We start from the raw sequence: 7,863 nt of genomic DNA on the forward strand, positions 1-7,863 counted from the left end.
CTTAGTTCAGATAAAAATCTGAAGTCTCAGAAGCTGAATTCTAGACTGACTGAGCAGTAAAATGCAAACTGTTGAGAAGACAGTTTGCTCTGAAAATAAAGATGGCCCTAAACAAAATTCTGGCAATTCACTGGGTGGATGAGCAGTTGCTCCACTAAAAGAAGTAAGTGCATATTTCAAAAGAGAAATCGCTGCAATATTCAGGAGAGGACCTGAGACTGCTGGGTTCATCTTAAGTCTTGGCTTTCTACTCATGCTTCTCATCACCTTCCTTCTCAGTCACTTTTATTTTTCCTGTGAAGATCACTAATAGAACTAAATGCTTAATAATTTTTTAAAGCCTAACTAAAGCCTCTGGCCTAGCACTCACAATGGCTGTGGCTAAAATCCTTTCATGAATGACTCCAGAGCTCGGAGCATCCCGTACTTAAAGAGGAAAAAGTTATAAAATAGACTGTGTAGCAATATCAAATAAGACAACTTTCAAGTGTTGCGGAACCAAGACTCTCTTAATCTACTTGGTTTTGAAACATCATTTACCTCTTTCACACAGCTGGATGTCCAAATTCTGGGCACTTTGAGGAGTTTTGCTGTAACAGCCCTTTTCCTCACTGACATCAAATGCGCTACTTCAATCACTGTATGGAAAGTGATAAAAGTAATTCATCTGTCTTACATGGTGTACAAAAGGAGCTTGTTTGTCCACAACAAAGTAATATTTTTGAACAGTATTTTGTGTTTCAAGGTACCTTTTCTCCACCATACTGTTGCTTCTATTTAGATGCACTCATCCAAAGCGGCTAGCTGTTTTCCATCCTACACCAGCAGCCTCTGAAGTGTTTCTAAAACAACCAAGTCATGTATTTGAGCATCTTGCTTCAGGTGGATCCTATGTTAAATCAGTCCTCTGAAGATGTCCAACTGGTGAATAAAAATCACGTAAACATATGATGTGTTAAGCATAGTGAATTTCTTATGGTGAAAGAGGCTCCTGAGTTTCTGAGACTGGGAGACAGATTGCATTTCTTTCAAATGAATACTTTAGTTCCTTACTTAAATAGACAATCTTGGGAAAACCTCATATTCTGAGTTTAATTTCAATTAATTATTCATGTGATTATTTTTCTTTCCTAGGTACCACCTTTCTCTATTCCATATTCTGACGATAATTAATATATTTAACATGCGTGTACTCTTGGACCAAGGAAAACACACTCAACAGATAACTTATTTTTTGTATGGCAATCAAATTTCAATAAATATAAAGAATTAATCCATTATACATTTATGCAAGCACAGAAATGCATTTAAGAAAATTCAGCTTCCTTTATGTTTCACACTCTTTAAACTCCAACTTGGCTTTAGTGACTTTTTTTCCCAACTTAAAACCTTGTTTGCCAAGATTGAAACTGAGTGAACTTTTATTGCACAGTTATAAACCATGGGGGAGGGGGGATTATATAATGGAAAAAAGTTGAAATAGCCTTAACTCTAAAAGTGCAAATAGCATACATCACCCATTAGACAAAAAAAGGTCGTCACCAACATTTTCAGTGACACGCCCCTATAATGCTTCAAAATATACCCAGGGTGCATTTCACAGGTGGACTCAGTGAACATATTTAGGGAGTAATGACCAATAGAGAGGGGATTTCCTTACTGCTAATGACTACCTGGGGTGAAAAGTATGGTGAAACTACCAAGCCTGAGCTTCACAAGTCATTAACTGACAGGAAATGCCAAACCTGAAGGTCATCATTACAAACACAAGCTGCGAAAATCCAAAGAAATAAATAAAACTAGTTAATATTTTTAGGTATTGAAAATGTAACTGTGGAAATGTCTTTGCCTCTGATATGTTTATGGGGGAGGCCTTCTCCTTGTTGGTTGCGGATGGCTCAGCCATGGGAGTCAAGTGAAAAGCAAGTGTGATACTGACTGCTCACTTCCCGTGGAATTCATAGCATGGGGAAAGCCTGATGGGTGAGACTGTGACTTTGTTCACGGTCATCATGAGAGAAGATATATATCAGGTGAAGATATTAGACACAGGAAAACGTTTGCAATGTTTATTAGGCTCAATTTTAATTATGAACAGAATAAATAAATAAATAAATAAAAAGTTAAAATACATAGTCCAAAGGTCAGCTTCCAGTCTTGAATTCAAGCTCAAGTCTTATTGGTCAGTACCCTGTTAACGCTTTTCTGCAAGTGAAAATATTCTACTTATTGCCCCTCTGAGCAAGTTTGCCAGGTGGGTGCAGGCAGAATGAGGACATTTTGGAGAAGAGAAACATTGGGATCCTGATGACATTCGGAGCTTTGATTCTGGTATGGGTGTGTTGATGCTCCTAGCTGTACAAGAGGAGAAGAGGGCAAAAATGCCAAGGGAGATGTCAGCTTTACAATGACCAGCCAGGAAAATCTGGAAGATTTTTGATCTCTGGTAACAATGGTTTGAATAAGTTTTTTTTTTTTTTTTTTTTTTTTGACCCTGAGAAAAGCCAATACTTTCTCTGGTTGTACCTTTGCATACAGGGATGGAGGTCTCAGTGATATCTATCTCAGCAGATTCAGTATAAATTGTAGAGTTGAATCTTCTGCTGTTTCTGTGACTTAGATTGGAATACTATCTAGCAGCAATATGAAGTACAGTGCAGTCATTGATTCTGGTGAGAGATCACGCTGAAGTGTAGGAAAGAACCAACTAAAAAGATACAAAAGGAAAAAAATGTTCTGTATCAGTACAGGATAGTACTAGACCCTTGGGTCTTGCTACTGTCAAGATATTCTCAGACGTCAAAGTCTCTCTAACAAAATTTACAGTAAGCTTTCTTGGTTCTCTCTTATGATTAAGTTTTATGAGGGTACTGTTCATGAAAGAAAACATATAGTTTTGAGAAAAAGAACCAGGTTTCTCCTATCGTAGGAAACTATTTTCCTTTGGTGGAAGATGACTATTGCCATTTACAAATGCATAGTAATGAAGGGGAACAAATAACATTCATTATAATTCTCTTGAACCAACAATCAGAGTCTGTTTAAAAGTCAAGTGTCTAGCAGTACATGAATTAACTTGACAGAATTAGGAAAGTACTATGGAAACTGGAAAATGTAGTACATAAAGCTAACTCTGTTTTCTCAATTCATACTCCAATGCATTTGTATAATTTCTATACATAAATGAAGCATTGTGTAATCTGTGTAAATCATTTATAAGTACTGGGAGCTGTAGTATTTAGAGCATGAAGTGTATGGAGCCAGAGAAAAAACTTGGAAGAAACACTAACGTTAATGTGACAACTGAGGAGTTATCACATATCTTAACTGTCTGTAAAATAAAAAAAAGTTAGCTGTTACAAAAGAGATGTTACAACACTTCCTTTTTTAAGAAATTTTGAAGGTAATATTAATTTATTTGTGATTGTGTAGTTTTATGCATAAATCTGTGCACTAATTCAAGAGCAAACAGCTTTTGATGCTTTTATTTTTTTATTTTTATTTTTTTTCTATTATCACTTCATAAATAGGATAGCAAAGTACTCTAATCTCAGGCAGCTTCACATAGCTTTTGTTAGCATTTGATCTCTAATTAAGTAAAAATACATTTGTAATAGTCCTTTGCTTTGAATATTTTTTTTAATGAATTTCTTCAGGTTTCATATACTTTGTGTTTTAAATGCACTTTTCCTAATGCTTTTTGTGTTCTTAAAGACAGTGATCAGGACAATAGGAACCTTAGGTTTTGTTCTTTAAATGAAGTCATCCTTAAGGGTCCTCAGCTCCTGAGTGTGTTCAGAAAGCAACTATCCAAAGTCCTCAACCTTTGAATGGGGGAAACCTTTCCCGTTGGGGGAAAAAAATCCTCTTGGCAAAGTCTCTTAGGTTACAATGCTCAAACCCTTTTCCTTGTTCAATATAAATCTTCTAATTTGAAATAATGGAGTCTTTACCTGCCTGCTATGGTCCAGTAAATATGAATAACTATTATTTGTAATGAAACTGATTTTTTTGACAGGGCATTCAAACACTACGAAATTAAAATAAACATACAAAAAAACTAAACTAAAAACTATGTAGATACAACAACCTCACATAAGAAAAGAATGGATCCTCAGTAAGTTTTGGTATGAGAATACCCAGAAGCATAAAAATATATTGATATTCAGTAAATCAAATCAGTTTTGCATGTTGCAGAAAGATTGACATTTAAAGAATTTGAAATAGTCACTTCATAACGTTCACTAATCAACTATCCGGTTTGAGGGCTTTCAGATGGTCCTCCTTAAAATCACATTTCCTTCTTCTCCTTGGATAACTGTAGTCTGCTCTTCATAGACTGCAATTCTTCTTGTTTGACATCCACAATATGAGCAGTGGTCCAGATATCTAATACAAAACAACAGAATAACAGTTTGTATGGGTAAGTAAAGAGGGACACCTGAGCTGAATTACCTTTAAGTGAGCTAACTTGTGAATTTTTCTCTGGCAATGTTATGGTGCTTTAGTCTCTAGCATGGCTCATCAAAGGCTTACCTGTTGGGTTTCAAGAATATACTGATTCAAAAACCTTGTCTTCTTGGTTATATTCATAGTTCATGCAAAGACCAACCACTTTCTCCAGCTTTTGGCAAAGTATGAAGTACCGCTATTCATTTCCAGGCCAGGGATATTTGAAACTCACTTTCTAACAGCCTAATAAAAAATTTTCTCTTGAAAAATTTGGAATATTGTTTCAATTTGTAAGTCATATTTATGTATTAATAATGACTCCAAAATCATAATTTCAGTGCATGTCATGACTGTAAAGGCTGCCTGACTGTAATGAAAACTCGTGTTAGATTTTTCTAGGGTATAGATATGAATACGGATCTCTTACTTGTTCTTTTTTAAGAGTATAAGGAACAAGGAAACTAATTCCACTGACTGATTTAGAGCTATGTTTTCTATAGCAGACAGCTGCTGAGAAAGCAACAATCCACCCATTCACTAACCAGAAATCAGATTAATCAAGAAATTGTATTCCAACACCACCACCCCCCCCCCCCCCCCCCGATATAAGGCTACATAATCTCCAACTGAAAATGATAGGTAGGTCAAAAATACTTTTTCTAGTTAAGGGGATTGCCATAGGACAAAGCGGTCCTACAGCAAGTAGGAGAACATTTCAAAGGCAAAATTCTTGTTAGAGTCTTGGCAAATAAAACATGAGCAGCCTCTGCCAAGCATCCTATGTCCAAAGGTGCCTAGCATCTTACACAGAATGAAATCTAGTGAAACTTTGAATACCTCAGTGAGCTAAAGAGGCCATAAAAAAGTAGTGTTTATAACATGTGCTTTGTGCCAGAGACCAAAATGAATCCACTTGTTCTCCCCCAGTGCAAAGGATAAAGAGGGAATTCATGGCAGTGAAATAAAAGAAATTACTTCACGCTTTCAAATTTTTTTTTAATTATTTAAAAATTTTTATATTACATCAATTAATTACATTATGGTAACATTACATTATGGTGATGTTTATCTGTGTTACATTTCAGTGGCAGTTCTCGCTCCTTATGATTTAAATCCGAAGTGAACGTTTAGGCCTTTTCAAAAAAAAAGACAGAATATAATGTTTCCGTTTAAAAAAAAAAAAAAAAAGGATGTAAATGTCATGAAAACAGCTTTTACAGACTCTGCAGTCACCTGTGTATGATTCCATAAGTGGACCAAAGGACTCTGTGTGACAGTCTGGCGAGGGTCCTGGACCACCCTTCCACCCTTGTCCTTCCTCAGCTGGCACTGCAGCCTGTGCCAAAATGAGTGGGCAAGCCTGCTAGGAGTTCTGCAGTGCTGAGGTAGCCTGTTCTCCAGGGAATTCCCTTTTTCCTTTAACCATATTTTTACCTTTTTAATGTTATCTATTTATTTTGTATTTTATGTCTTTATTTTATATTTCTTATGTTTATTTTCTTTTTATGTATATTTACATGTATATAATATTTTCTTTTATCTATTTCTATCATGTAATCAGTAACACAAAAAAACTCAGAAACACAAATGTTATTCTCCAACAGGAATATATTCATAGCAATATAGCTTGTATAGAATCATAGAATCATTAAGGTTCTTCTCCTCCTCTTCTCCAGCCTAAACAACCCCAGTTCCCTCAGCCGCTCCCCATAGGACTTGTGTTCCAGGCCCTTCACCAGCTTCAAAGGCCTTCTCTGGGCACGCTCCAGGGCCTCGACGTCCTTCTTGTACTGCAGGGCCCAGAACTGCACACAGCACTTGCTCAGTGCTTTACCAGCCCGGAGAATTAAACTACACCTGATATTCAAGCAGACAGAGTGAAAACAGCGCAAAATTTGTGAGCAAATAAAACAAAAAAATCTGCCTTGGTTGGGCAGCGGCAGGGAAGCCACAGACCTGGGGCAGGCCCAAGGTATATGTGTACACATTATGGCATCTAACTTCCCTATTTAGCTGTTGTTCACAGTGTCAGTAACATGCTGACTACATCTTGAACATCAGCCTCCTGAGAAGTTTCTTAATCTGTGCACAAAGATCTCTTTGTAATGAAAAAAAAATAAAAAGCTTGTTTAAGATCATGAAAAGCAGCATGCTTACACAGAGGAAGAGGTTGCTAATACTGTCAAGGAATTATTATTATGAGAGCATAAATTTGAAAACTTAGAACGTCTATTTGATTTACTGGGTAAGACTAAGATGTTCACAGTGGTTTTAAAGCTTTCTGTGGGAGGGTCTGGTGTCTATGTATAAGACTGATTCAAGCAAATCACCTTTACTGCTGTTAACTCCTGTAGGTCCAGAAGGTAGCAAGAAGCTGGGCTGATCACTGCTCTGGGTCTGCTCAGGACAATGGTCACTCTGTCTCCTCAGACTCTGGGCTGGAGCTCTGCAAATCAAATCTGGACTTCATAATCTGTGCGCAAAGATCTCTCTGTAATGAAAAAAAAATCTTGTCCGAAGCAGCGCTGACTGTCATTGCAGCCAGAGAGGTTGGTAAATTCCCCAGGTGAGGTCTGGTGAACTATGCTGGCATGATCCTCGAAGGTCCTGGTGCTGGTGGCTTGCCCTGGCCCTGCTTCACATGTGCTTTAAAGGCTGGAGGCTTGAAATCAAAACCAGCTACTGCTTAAAATCAAAATGCAAGGCTGTGGTTGTGCTGTGTGAGGAAAACAGGACCAGAACGCTTCCACTAGGTCGCAACAACTAGAAGTTTTTGCAACAAGGATCTCTGACAGAAGGGCACGGGGGACCCTTGTGCCTATGAAATTACCTCCAGGTGAATCTTGAATTAGTTGGCAAAATCTCTCAGGTAGATTTCCTCTGCTTAGGGTTGATTTGCTTTGATGGAAGTATGTCATGAAACACATTGTATAAGCCATGCTCTAGTGGGAAATATGAATATATACTGTCTTACAATGCATTTATGGTATTTTGAAGTAAAGTTTTAAGGACATGTTAAATGGCCTTACCAACCGTGTCCAGTCTCTCCATTCCTTTCTCCTCCTGTTAATGCAAGCTAAAGATCTGAAACCCTGGGCTTGCTACCTCCTTCAGGGGGGTTAATTGTCCCACTGCAAGGGAAGTAAAAAAATGAAAATAAAAATATTTTGTTGTTGGTTTTTTGCACTTTGTATTTCTTAAATTGCAGCATTGGCTTTATGTTGCTGTTATGAAAGCTCTTTCCTCACTGAAAAAATATATATTCTGTCTTTACCAGTTTAGTTTTGTTCATAGCTACAAGCTTCTCCCTAATTTTTCTCTTCCATTCATCCCTTGTGCTCAAGCAATAGCTTTAGGAAAAAAGCTCCATTACTTTTGTTGTTGTCCTTTTAGTTAAAAACTCCTGCTAGA

This window comes from Anser cygnoides, chromosome 4, assembly GCF_040182565.1.
Source record: "Anser cygnoides isolate HZ-2024a breed goose chromosome 4, Taihu_goose_T2T_genome, whole genome shotgun sequence".
NCBI classification, from domain to species: Eukaryota; Metazoa; Chordata; class Aves; order Anseriformes; family Anatidae; genus Anser; species Anser cygnoides.